A 13,563-nucleotide genomic window follows, 5' to 3' on the forward strand; every position below is an offset into this window, starting at 1 on the left:
TTAACTGGTCCTTACTGGTCCCACCGCCCTGCTCCCCATTCCATTGACCCATACTGGGTCGTGGTGGCAAGAACCCCAGCAGGAGCCAGGTGAGGTCTTCCTGCCATTGGATGAGTGCTCTGGGAGATCAGGGCTGCTCACAGATCCAGATCACAGTAACACATTTCCAAGAGCACTGTCAAATGGGAAGGACAAAGCACAATTATTAGGAAGGAATGGAGCTTTTCTCAGTCAGTGTTTCCAGTTTCCTACTCCTGAGGAATCTGGGGGTTGAGAAATGGAAAAGAAACTCTCATGTTGGACAAGTCACTGAGACTCCTGAGCTGTAACTTGGAATGCACAAGTGCTTCTGTAAGCAACTTCCTAAAGTGCTTTCAGTCTCTGCTCTGCTTTTGACAGAAGCAGCATCACTTCTGCTGGACCCATCTGTTTTTTCTTTATCTGCCCTTTTCCACCTGCCTGAGGTTTCTCTCAGGTCAAAGTGAGAGCACAGACATTTGGATGGAGTGCTGACAGGGAAGTCATGAATGGATTTCTGATGTTGAATCTACTGTTTTGAAATCAGAAAATGTGGTGCTGAAGTCATCGTTAGCCTTTGAGAGGGAAACAGGAGAAAAATCGGATAAACTTGTTGCTAAAAATGAGTTGCTTCAAACTGAGGTTGACCACCTTCAAAGTCTTGTTGCGCCAGAGTGCAGAGAGAAAACTTGCTAAAAAAACAGGCTCCTGGTTTGGTCAGGCAGCTTCATAAACCAGTGTCTTACCCTGGCATTGAGACTTGGGAAACCACAGAGAACCCTGATTCTAAGTCTCAGGAGAGAAAGAAACAAGGAGAATTTGAAGTTCAACTGATGTTTCTAGAGTCTCCCAGCTTTCCTCACATTAATGAAAATAGACTGAGTGATCCCTGTGATAATGAACAAAGGGAAGATTATTCTTTACCTCCCTCAATTTCCTTTGTGCCTGATACTGAATCCACTAAAAAACCTTGGACTCAAAAAGAGAACCCGACCCAGAAAACAACTCAATTCATTCTGATTCAAGTGGTTTAAGAGCAGAAGCATTATGGCGATAAACCTGGACAAATTAAAAGCCAACCAGTGAAATCCTATCAATATATCACATACCTTGGGATTCCACTTTGTTCTCATCAACAGTTAATACAATTTCCAATGGATATGGGGACAAAATGTTGGCAGCAAAATGCCAAAGATGGGATTAAAACCCAGACGAAAAAGAATTAAAATCACTGGAGAAAAAGAAGAAACCAGTCTTCAACCAAGAGCTTCACCCTGTTACTGTTTTGTTGATATTACCTTTTTGCTTTTTATTCTAATAATCATATTGTATGTTAAAATTTGGATGATTATGAAACAGTCAGCTCACTGATTACCCCCATTAATACTAGACGATGCCCGCAGTATACACCCGTCCCAGCCCCTCCAGGAGCCCTCAAATCCCATCCTGGTCCCACAGGACACTCCCAACTTCCCCTCAAACACTCCGAGGCCCCCAGATTGACTCCCAGATCCAGAAAACTCTTGTTGCCTGCCCATGGAGTGCCCAGTGTGGCCCACCAACTGCACCACAAAGCCAAAGCTTCCAGGCTTTCTTTCCTGGGAATTAGGGCTGTTGTTTCCTATTTTCAGCCATGCCTCCCAACTGATAGCCCAACTCCCAAACTGCTAGCATGCCTGTTGATACAGAATTGTTAAAATAAACCTTGCCAGTATATGTTTTCAGACACCGATTATTTAGTGTCGTTTCACTTTAATCCACCCCAAGGGAATTATTAATAAAAGCCTGAGTTACCCCCTCTCCCCTTTTCCTGGGGCGGGTTGCAACACCAATCAGCACTGACTCCGCCCAGTAGGCATAGCAAAGGAAGTTTCCTTTTGGTTTAGGGTTTAGTGTTAGGGTTAGGGTTAGGGTTAGGGTTTAAGGTTAGGGTTAGGGTTAGGGTTAGGGTTAGGGTTAGGGTTAGGGTTAGGTTTTGAGTTAGGGTTAGGGTTAGAAAGAGTTAGGGTTAGGGTTAGGAAAGTTATGGTTAGAGTTAGAGTTAGCAAAAGTTAGGGTTAGGGTTAGGGTTAGGGTTAGCAAAAGACAGGGTTACTGTTTGGGTTAGGGTTAGGGTTAGGGTTAGGGGTATGGGTAAGGGTTAGGGTTAGGAAGAATTTGTCTCAGTGCGCGATCTAACAATCGCGGTTTTAGCCCATTCTGGACACGCAGCGGTGCCCAATAAGCCCCTCTCAGGCTATAAGCCCGATTCATTGCCCACCGCTGTCAGAATCTTTTGCTTTTTCTCTTGGGTCTCTGCTTTTGCTGTTGTTGTTCAGTTGCGTGTCTGGCAGAATACCCACCGCCGTCCAGTATGTACTCTGCTTCTATAGAGCACTGTCCCCTAACCCCAACATTAAAAGAGAGACTGGAAACTATGCGCAAACCCTGTTCCCTAACCCTAACCCTAAACAAGAGACTGCAAGCTATGCACAAACCTTTTTCCCTAACCCTAACCTTAAAAGTGAGAATGCAAGCTATGCGCAAACCCTTTTCCATAACCCTAACCTTAAAAACGAGACTGCAAGTTATGCGCAAACCCTCTTCCCTAACCCTAACCTTAAAAAAGAGACTGCAAACTATGCGCAAACCCTGTTACCTAACCCTAACCTTAAAAAAGAGACTGCAAGTTATACGCAAACTCTTTTCTCTGGACCTAACCTTAAAAAAGAGACTGCAAGCTATGCGCAAACCCGATTCCCTGACCCTAATCCTAAAAAAGCGAATGCAAGCTATGTGCAAACCCTGTTCCCTAACCTTAACCTTAAAAAAGAGACTGCAAGCTATGCACAAAACCAGTTCCCTAACCCTAACTTTAAAAAAGAGACTGCAAGCTACTAGGGTTAGGGTTAGGGTTTAGGGTTAGGGTTAGGGTTTAGGATTCGGGTTAGGGTTAAGGTTAGGGTTAGGGTAAGGGTTAGGGGTTAGGGTTGGGGTTAGGGTAAGGGTTAGTTAGAATCTGTCTCAATGCGCGATCTAACTATCGCGGGTTTAGCCCATTCCAGGAACGCAGTGGTGCCCAGTAAACCCCTCTCGGGCTATAAGCCCGATTCAGTGCCCACCGCTGTCAGAATCTTTTGCTTTTTCTCTTGGGTCTCTGCTTTTGCTGTTGCTGTTCTGTTGCGTGTCTGGCAGAATACCCACCGCCGTCCGATATGTACTCTGCTTCTATAGAGCACTGGCCCCGCCCACTGGTTGGAGTCAAGAGGTGGAGTCCGTGTTGATGGTGGTAGTTGTTACAGTATATAGATAGAACGTAATTAAAGTCAGATTGGGGTTATAGTTGAGAATAATAGTTATTCATCCTAGGTGTGCGATAGATGAGAAAGCTAAAATTTTGGGAGTTTGGGTTTGGTTAAGTCCTATTCAGCCACCTAGGGCTGCGGAAGCAATAGCTATCGAAGATAGGAGAGTTGGGTTGAGTGAGGGGGATGTCAGGTAGAATAGTGTGGTTGGTGGAAATTTTATGACTGTTGCTAGTAGGAGGCATGTTGTTATAGTTGAGCCTTGAAGAACTTCTGGAAATCAGAAATGAAATGGGACTAAGCCTAGTTTAATTGAAATTGCAATAGTTAGTAGTATACATGATATGGGGTGGGTTAGTTGGGTGATGTCCCATTGGCCAGAGAATCATGCATTGGTCATGCTGGAGAATAAAAGTAGCGTAGATACGGCTGCTTGAGTTAGAAAGTATTTAGTAGAGGCTTCAATGGCTCGTGGATGGTGGCTTTTAGAGATTAATGGAAGAATAGCTAAAGTGTTAATTTCTAAGCTGACTCATGCTATTATTCAGTGGTTACTCGAAATTGTGATTGAGGTTCCTAGGAGTAAGCTTATTGTGGAGATTAATTTAACTTGAGGATTCATTAGTAAGGGAAGGAGTTAAAGATGAATCCAGACTATAAAATTCTGAAATGAGAAGTTCTGTTGTACTAGACTTTATATTTTGCAGAAATTCCTGAGATTCATTGCGTTGTCCGAGCCCATACGATTGGACACACCTGTTCACCTGTCCAAACTTGGAAACTAGGTCTGCCAACTGGGAAAAGATTATCTCAAGTACTGTTGACTCCAAGTAAACGATCACTGTAATCCACTTAGATCTCCTCACTGGGGATAGACATGATTATATTACTGTCTGTATTTTCACTGTTACTCAGTTGTTATGTTGTTTACATTTTTAGAAATGACACTTCATCAATACACTGTTCGAGTCATTCACCAGTGTCATGGTCCAACCATGGACCACGCGGTGGGATGGAATCCAACAGCCCCCAGGAGCTGGTTTCTCCCCTGAGGGTGCAGAGCAGCAGGGCCTTTTCTAGACCCAACTGTACCTTCCAGAAAGATATCAGCTATACTTTGCTTCTTTGCTAACTTCTGTTTTAGATGTCAATGTGTGGACCACCCTGGCCAACGTGACGAAGATGGACATGATATGTGTGTCCATGGTAACTCCCACGAGTCCTTTTCGCACCTGTCTGGTTGGAATACCCATTGATAACTACTGGTGGGGAACTCTATATAATGAGACCGTGTTAGCAAACTGCACATATCCAGGAGTTGACATTTCTTCTTAGAGATATATACCAGAACGCATCAGCTTGGTGCAATGAGACTCTGCAAAAACGATTTATTCCTGGATCCGATGTGATAGGTCTCCCAAATGATCTGTTTCTCATTTGTGGACAAAGAGCATGGAAAGGTATTCCGGGAAAGGCTGTAGGAGGCCCTTGTACCTTTGGACGATTAACCTTTTTTCATCCTCGCAGCGTAACCTTGCCTAAACTAAGAAGACGTAGACGTAGCACACGGCGGTTTACTCCGGACTGTAACTCTGATGTAGAGTTTTGGAATAAGGCTGAAAGAATAACTGCTAGTGTAATATCTCAGATAGGGACTGCTCATGCTTTGGCTTCTCTAAATAAACTAGGATGCTGGTTGGCTAAAGAAGCTAATGCTACTTCTGCTGCTTTGAGTGCATTGCTCACAGATGTAGACTCTGTTAGACATGCAAGTTTACAAAATAGAACTGCTATTGATTTTTTTTTTGTTGTTGTTAGCCCAGGGACATGGCTGTCAAGATTTTGAGGGCATGTACTGCATGAATTTAAGTGATCATTCTGAATCTGTTCATGCTAACATCCAGAAATTAAAAGCCCTTACTCAACAATTACATGTTCATGATGAATGGAACCTCTTTGGTGATTGGAAATGGGGATGGTCCTGGTTACGAAAAGCGTTAATAGGTTTGTCAATAGTTGGATGTATAATAACATGTATATTGTGTATGATTCCCTGTATACTAACATGCCTACGTCGAATGATAAACACCAAGCTAAATGCATTACAATCTCGAGTAGTTCGTTATCACCCTCTTGCTACCATTGATCACGCGGTGGTATGTAAGGGGGGTACTTTTGAATTAGGTGATCAATGGAGCATAGAGGCGTGAGAACGAAGTCATATTAGGATGTGAAACCAGCTAGAGTATGGTACAATGTAACTTCATGGCAGAAGCTAATTGTAAGGTCCATTGTGCTTTTCAACAAGTCAGCTTGTAAGGTCCATTGTGCTTTTTAGCAAGTCAGCTTGATATTCCCTATTATCAGAGCTGAGTTTTTCCTTGGTTTTGCTACATATTGCAAGATAGATACATCTACCCTTGAAACACAGTGGTAGAGGTCATCCATAGGGGTGAGAAAGATGATGATGGGAGGAAGATTATGTGGGCAGGGGTCGCTCGCCCCTTGCACTACAAGTAGGGCATGCGCAGACTGCTACCATGAGGTAATGATCAGGTGGTGTTTGGCTGCCATTCAGGTATCACCTTATACTGCGTACTGGCCCTACGTAGTGTAATGTGGAACTGATAAAAATGGGGTGTCGGAGCTGCTGAGTTGAGCGATACTCATCCTACCACTGAGACTGTGTTGCTCCGCGGGGATGCCCACTAAGCATGGGTACTGACCAGCTGCTGCAGATCCTGACAGCCCTGACTTGTCTGTGTGGGTAAGCACAGTTTTTTCATAGGAAGCAACTGAGAGAACAAACTTTTTTAATATCCTTTTAGTGTTCCTTTAATTCTCCTTTTATGTTTATACTATTTTTCCTTTAGTTTCCCCTTTTACTAAGATCCTTTTTTTTTTTTTGGTATCCCTTTTCACTAGTTAATACTGTATTTAATGCTGTTCGTAGTATTTGTTTTAATGCCACCCGATAAGATAGTTACTTTGTATCCTTTTGGTAGCGGTTAGGCCCTTGTACAACAAGGAATGAATGATGCTCCTCGTGCGGTGGTGAGACAAAGACGATTTATTCAAACTCGCGCGCTCCTTTATCCTTACACATCATGTGACTTTCTTAACCAACCAGTTTACTAACTCTGGGGCATGCTCCTTGGGCTCTGTACCTGGGCACATCCTCTGTACCACCTTAGCCACGCCTCCTACATATCCCCTCTTCTAATTATATTAAGAAGTCACAAAAACAGTATGAACAAAATGCAAACAACAATGCAAACAACAATGTTAACAGTCAGAACATTATAAAACTACCAAGCTTCGCAGTGATCCAGCACAGTGCTTTGCTCAGTGTCTTAACTCTAATGTAAACCTTTTTAAAACCTTCTTATATTCCTATAGGGTAGTGCAACTTGGATAATTACTTTATTAACTGGGGCTTATCTTAACTGTGTATAAACTTAGAAACTTTTTTAATCTAAGGGTTTTTATAACTGAGGAATTCAACTTTATTTAAGAATAGGGTAATCTTAGCAAACTATAATTTCTTAAAAGCGACCTGTGGCTGAGGTAGTGTTATTTGGTGGGGTGTTTGTCTTTTATTATTTGACTAGTCAAACAACTTTTTTTCACTCACACACTCATACATATGTCGGTGGCCACCGTACTCTGAACATACACACGAACACACACATACACACGCACATTCCAGAGATTGCTTTTCACCACGTTGGTCATTTTCTAATGTAAACTTGAAAACATAACATAACTCTTTTCCAAACTTCTGCGTTGCACTGGTTCTTGCTGCTGTGGTCACATATTTGAATAGGGTTTTTCACACCTGGAAGAAACCTGCTTGAACTTTTTCTTACAACTTTTAGGCATAACTTTCTCTCCATGTCACAAACCTAGGAATCTCATCCATCGTCCTGAAATCAAATCTTACTATGATTAGCAACTTGGAAGAAACAAACGCCTGAGGTGTGTGCTGCTTTTCAGACCTGCTTCTTTCAGCACTGTCACAACTCAAAATTGATAACATACATAGCTTTTTACAGATGTTCTTGCAGGTTACACCAGTTCTCCCCCCTTTTGTTTAAACTTAGCACGTGTTTCAATATGTGCCTTTACTGTTTTATGGATTAGTGTGAGATGCTTGACGTGAGAATTCTCCTATTTCATAGGGAGTAACTGCTTAATATTAATGTTAATCCATTTTAGTGTACTAAAGGATTGCTAAGCAACTAACTCATGTGTTTTACACTTTTGTGATTTGTCTAGTGAATGTAGTAGCAGTTATATTTTGTGGATGTATATCTATTTGCATGCACAATTTCAATATGTCTAATTCAAAAATGTATATCTCTGATCGCCAGGCCTCATCTGCTATTAACTCTCTGTCATGGTTTGAGATAGCCCCAAAATCCAATTCCCTAGTTCCATTCCCCCCTCCCACATCTCAACCTAATGTGAGATGGGTTTTTCCAGACAAAACACACCAGACTCAAAGTGGGGGAAAGGGAATATATTACAATGACTGTACAAATAAATACCATATCACATTATACACACGATCACAACTATCTCTACCATAACATATGTATTTACAGTGGATCAGATCTCTTCTCCCCTCCAAATAAAAGTCCAGGAGGGAAAGAAGGACAGATCCCTTCCAGTCCTGAACAGCAGCATCTTCTGAGGCAGCAGTCTGTCTGTCTTCTCCACATGCAGCAGCTGATAGCTGGCTTTCTGCCAGCACTCACGAGGGAGGTATTCAAGCCTCTCTCGGCCCCATCGCCTCCAACCGAGGGGTCTTCCATGGGCTTCATAACCCCAGACAAGGTCGTATCACCACGTCATATCACGAAGACACAGGGGGCTTCGTGACGGTCTGGTGTCTCCAGGAGACTCAGCTCCTTGCAGGGTCTCTGTGCCCTGTCTCTCAGGCTGCCACTGTGGCAGCAGTGCAAGGGGGGGGAGCCAAGGTCAACTCCCCCCGCATTCCTCTGGCCGTCCCGGTCCAGCTCCGGGACGTCTTTTGAGCTTCTTAGCTCCTCTCTCTCTCTGGTGCTGCATGTCTAAAACTCTTCTCCTTAATAGGAGTCCATGTCCCTCTTTTCTCAGAGGGATCTCAAAGGAGTTTTAGGGGATCTGGTACAGTCTTACCCCCAGAACTCTGTCTCTCAGGCTGCTGGCTCTCTTTTTCCCAGCTCTCCTTCCAGGAGTCCTTTCTCTGGTGCTGCATGTTGCTTCTGCTGCTCCTTCAGTTCAGGTTCTTATCTCTGGCTCTCTGCCACCGTTTCTCTGGTCAGTGCCGGCTGCTGCTCTGTGCCCATGGAGAAAAACATCTCCCGGCATAACTACAGGCACCTAGCCCAGCTTTATGCTGTTCCAGGTCCCTGCAGCCCCCCAGCCAGGGGCTGGGAGGGCCCAGAGGGCCCAAGGGGCTCAGAGCCCCTTCCTCGTGGCTCACAACATGGCCACCTCTCCTCAACAATCCAAACTACAACTCCTCTTTTCCGGTGAGATTGTGGGATGTTGACATTTTTGCAGGAGCGCCCATTGGACAGAACTTCAAAACTTCCAGGGGTTTCCACCCCTTGGGGTCTACCACTTTTCTAGCCTCTGGGGGAAAACAAGATTCAAACCACTACACTCTCTAGGGTGGTTTCCTGACAGTGTGGCATACTTTGATAATGTAGCTTTATTAACTGTTATTTTGAATGGTCTCTTAGAGAACCTGTATTCTGATGGAGAATGAATGAAGTAATTGTTTGCCTTAAAACTCTGGGTATAGTGTTAAACATTGCTGCTTTAGCAGCTTTTCAATTTCTGTCAGTCATTGGCTGTGGCGTCTCAGGATGTGATTTTGTGTGCATTTGTATACAAATCATACCTTTTGTAACTCACAGGAACCAACCAGAACGCATTTCAAAAAACAGGTAAGGGTTAACAACATCTCAAGGAAATTCACTTTCAAAACAGGTTATCAACTTCATAACATAATAAGCACAATTATAACATCAAAGGATTGTTTTAGAATTTTCCCAAGGTAATGGCAATCAGTCCAGAACTATACAGAAGCTTAGTTCATGGCTTGTAGTTTTCTTACTGTTCCGTGGCAGGATTTATTTAAGTCTATTGCAGCATATTGAGTTTTCCTAGATGCATGTGTGAAGGTCCTGAGGCCTTTCACTGGTTCAGTTTTGCATCTGGTATGGCCTTTAAAGGTAAACTGTTGATTTCTGCCCCAATCTGTGTTTCAGGAGATGAATTAAAATATTACCACTAAAACTTGTCAGGGCATCTTGAAATCCAGCGTCCTCAGCTGTCATCCTATCCAAATTGTCCTTTCAAAGCTGGAATGTTGGTAAAGGCAGGATTTCTTCCGTCTAGTTCCTCAGTCGTGCTCTGCCCTAAATGACAAGCTTACAAACTCAATAGCAACTTACACAGATTTAGGTGGTGAGGTATGACAGAAGGAGCTGTTTTAGAACCAACAGCGGGCTTCTCTCAGTTTGATTCCACTGAAACAAAGCTGCAATGCTTCATACCTGCTGGAAACAAAAACTAGGTAGATCTGCCTTTCAGGATCTCTCTTGTTTTGTTTGCCTTTCGTTACCTTGGTATAATTTTCTAACATTTGGTTTGCCTCTGCAGTTAGCAATTTGTCAGACTTTAAGTTGGAGTTCTCCCCTAGCAACACAAAGAGAGGGCAACTGGTAGCCCTTTGAGGTTCCTGCAACTCGTGTAAATACAAATGTTTTTTACCTCGAGCTGTGTCACCTGTGTAGAGCCTTTTTGCTGTGTTCTCTTGTCCATGGCAAGTCCAGAGTTGTGGTTGTTGGCTTCTTCCTGAAACAACCTGAAGATCTGCACCTTGGGCAATTTTGGTTAAAACAGCAGAAACAATTAGTTCATTTCTTGTGGCATTGGTTATTAATGTGTCCTCTGCATAATGATGTATTATGGCTGTCTGATACTTCATCGAGGTATTTTGCATCCCCTGAGGAGGGGCAGCCCAGCAGTGATTTTGGATAGTCTGTGCACTGTTTAAAACCATGATGGAAAAGAGGGGTTTTTGGGCATCCTCAGGTTGACAGAGAATGGTAAGGGAATGGTTTTTTGAATCAGTTACCACTCGTGACCAATTTGCTAGAAACCTTATAGGTAGAGGTAGTCCGATCTGCAAGGCTTCTGCATGTTTTTTGACTGCGTGTTCTGCTGTTAACATCTGTAATGTTTTCCACTTGTCACCTTTCTCTGGGGTACAGGGTACATGGTTATTTTGGGGGCTGGTTATTGGTATATTGTGGCTTGCCTTAAGTAGTTTTCTCTTTTGCACATGAAAAGTAGTACAAAAAAAGAGTACAACTAACAATGTTATTACAAGCAATACAATGTTTGCAGCATATCTTTTGTTTTGCGTATGGCACCCTTGGTACAACTGAGTCATTTCTCTGCTGCTAGGGTGTTTGTGGAATGTTGCTATTAGGGGCTTCCAGGGGCAATCCTCCTGAGAGTGATCCATTTCTCCATAACTAAAACAACTAGCTGTGTGTCTGACTTCCTTGTGTATTCTCATCTGGGCATCTAAAGCTGCAGCTAGAGAGGCAGGTAGTTGCTTCTCAAGGCAAGTTTCTTGACAGGGTTGTACCAACTCAGTAAAGTCACAGTTCTCCCTTGTAGGAGGGCTCTGCAAAGCTCTTGCATTTTCTCTTTCCAAAGCCAAATGCTTGCACAGCATCTCTCTGGCTTCATTATATTCAATTTGCTTGTTCAAAGTCGACTGCAGCTGGTCCAAACATCTTAACTCAGTATAACCTTGTAACTCTTTACTGTTGGATAGGTAATCAATTCGATCAGCAGTGAGAATGTTTTCCATAGCTTTTAGGGCTTGCCTGGCTATCTCTCTATGGTATTTTGATTGTGAATCTAAATTACAATTTGCTTTCCCGCCTGATTGATGTGCCGTGGTGTCTGCTTGTAAGTATTTAATATGAACAGAGCAATTTTTCTGAAAATCAGCTAACCAGACTGTATATTGGGTGTCACTGAGAACTAGTTTTATCAGTTCTTTCCAGTCATATGTGGTGAGGGGATAGGTGTGACTCAATGCCTCCAAATATTTAAAAATATTGGTTAAGGACAGACCAGAACCTCTTATCAAATGCCTCAGGTTCTCTGTGACCTTATACAAGGCCTGACTCTGAGGGGGTTGGCTTTGGCTCATATCGTCTGGGCATGCCTGAATAATATTCAGGTTTTCCATTCGAAACGCCCTGTCCAGACATTGTTCCCACATGTTAGCTGAAATCTCCCCCTGTGCCCTATTGATCCCTCCCGTTGGAACCATGTTTGGTTCTTTCTCCCCCTCCTTCTCCCCTTCCTTCTCCCCCTCCCCCCATGTCTCCCATTCCTCCCATCCCTCCCCTTTTGTGGTTTCGGCAAAACCGGTTCCCTGTGGGGGGATGGTGTGCGGTGGGTAGGGGGCGGGGTTGGCTCCTTGGCCGGAAAAGAAAGGTTGGAGTTCAGTCTGTGTGTGGGGGAAATGTCTGCAGCCATGGCTGCCCACGTGGTCGCTGTTCATTTACAGCGAAAGGGGGTGAATACGCTAAGTTATTCTCCCCATCACTGTAACAGGACTGCCTTGTGTGGACCCGGGGGTCGGAAGTTCACATGGCAATGTCTGTCCTTTCTCAGCGACTCGTTTTACTTGGCTCTCATGTCTCCCGGTATGATCTGTGAGTTTGTATTACCATGTTGTGCTGTGCTTGCTCTCAGCAAAGTGTATAGGGGTGTGGGGTGTGGGCTGTTTTGTTCTTCCCTGTGTGCCTCGTGCACGCAGAGTTTATCAGAGTAAACTGCTTTATGTTGCAAAGTTTAGCAAAACGCTAGAGTGTGAGTTTGCTTCAATGTATCATGAGGTTTCTATGGAAACAGGGTGTCTTATGTTACCTTATCTCGAGCGGCTGGGAGCACACGTTCTGAGTCCTTTTGTAGCAGTTTTGGGCTAACTTGCAGTCTTTTTTCTGCGGCTTTGGGGGATCGGGGCTGTGTCGGCTGCGGCGCGGGGGGTGCGCTGTGCTGCTCCGGCTGCGGCGCGTGGCTGGGGGCAGCTGCGGCGTGGGGCAGCTCCCGGCGTGGGGGCAGGCTCGGCAGACGCTGGCTCGGCGATGGCAGGCCGTGGGGTTCCGGCGCTGGTGGCTGGTGTCCCGGTGCAGGCTGCAACCTGCAGGCTCGGGGCAGCGGCGGCTCCGGCGGGGCGCGGGGTGGGACCCGCGCGGTCCTAGCTCCAGGCCGGCGGCACAAAGCGGCGAAAAGCGGCGAAAAGTTCTTTTGGGGTTTCCACAGTTTCTGAAAGGTTTTTCCTCAACTTGAAGAGTCTACACTGTCGTCACAGACAGGCAGGGGTCGGTAGGAGGTGGCCAGCCTCCTTCGGTGTTCAGGATGGAGCAGGGGGCTCTGATAGGGTCGCGGCGCAGTTCTGCTTTTCCACGTGGCTTTTGGGCGCAGCGCGGTTTCGGCAGGGACAGCGGGCGAACATGGGCGATGTTAAGGCGGCACTGGGCTCCATTAAGCGGATACTCCCGGCGCGGGCCCCTGCTGCGGTGCGGGGGTGGCCAGCACACGTGCTTGCTCCACCTTTTCCCCGGTACTTCCAAACTTCGGTTTTAGTAGTTGCTAGGCAACAGGCACTAGGTGCCGGGCCGGCAGTGCAGCGGGCACGGAGCTCTGTGCTTTCCGCTAGGCAGAAAGGCAATGCGGGGGTCGTGCGGTGGGGCTGGGATGGTACGGGCGGCAGCGAAACCGCTTCTCGCACGTGATCCAGCTAGTCGGCAGCGGCATGCCGCTTTTACCAGATGACCAACATTCAGGGGACCAACAGGCTTTTCCCTGACGATCTTAAGGTGCTCCGCGGCTCGGGTCTCCGAGTTGCAGGCACGTCTTGCCCAGGGAGCAGTCTTAGGCCTGCGGGGTGCATCTCAGTCAAGACTCACCGCTTTTGATGTTGCGTTGACCCTCTCCGCTCTCTCCGGTTGCCTGCTCTGACCTCTCGGCTTTTTCCTTAACTCTTTCTTCTCTTCTTCCATAAACTAATATTTTTCGAGCTCGGTAAACTAACTGTCCGTCTCTTAGATCCCACTAAGACCACGGGTTATTGACGTCAAGGTTTTTTCTGGTGAAGTCTCCCGTCTTCGAAAATGAAGACGATCCCGGAGACACCAGCTGATCTCCTGACCCAGGATAGATATCTCACTTA

This window comes from Manacus candei, unplaced genomic scaffold (genome assembly GCF_025592945.1).
Source record: "Manacus candei isolate 608988 ecotype Guabito, Panama unplaced genomic scaffold, ASM2559294v1 h1tg000189l, whole genome shotgun sequence".
In the NCBI taxonomy this organism is placed as follows: domain Eukaryota; kingdom Metazoa; phylum Chordata; class Aves; order Passeriformes; family Pipridae; genus Manacus; species Manacus candei.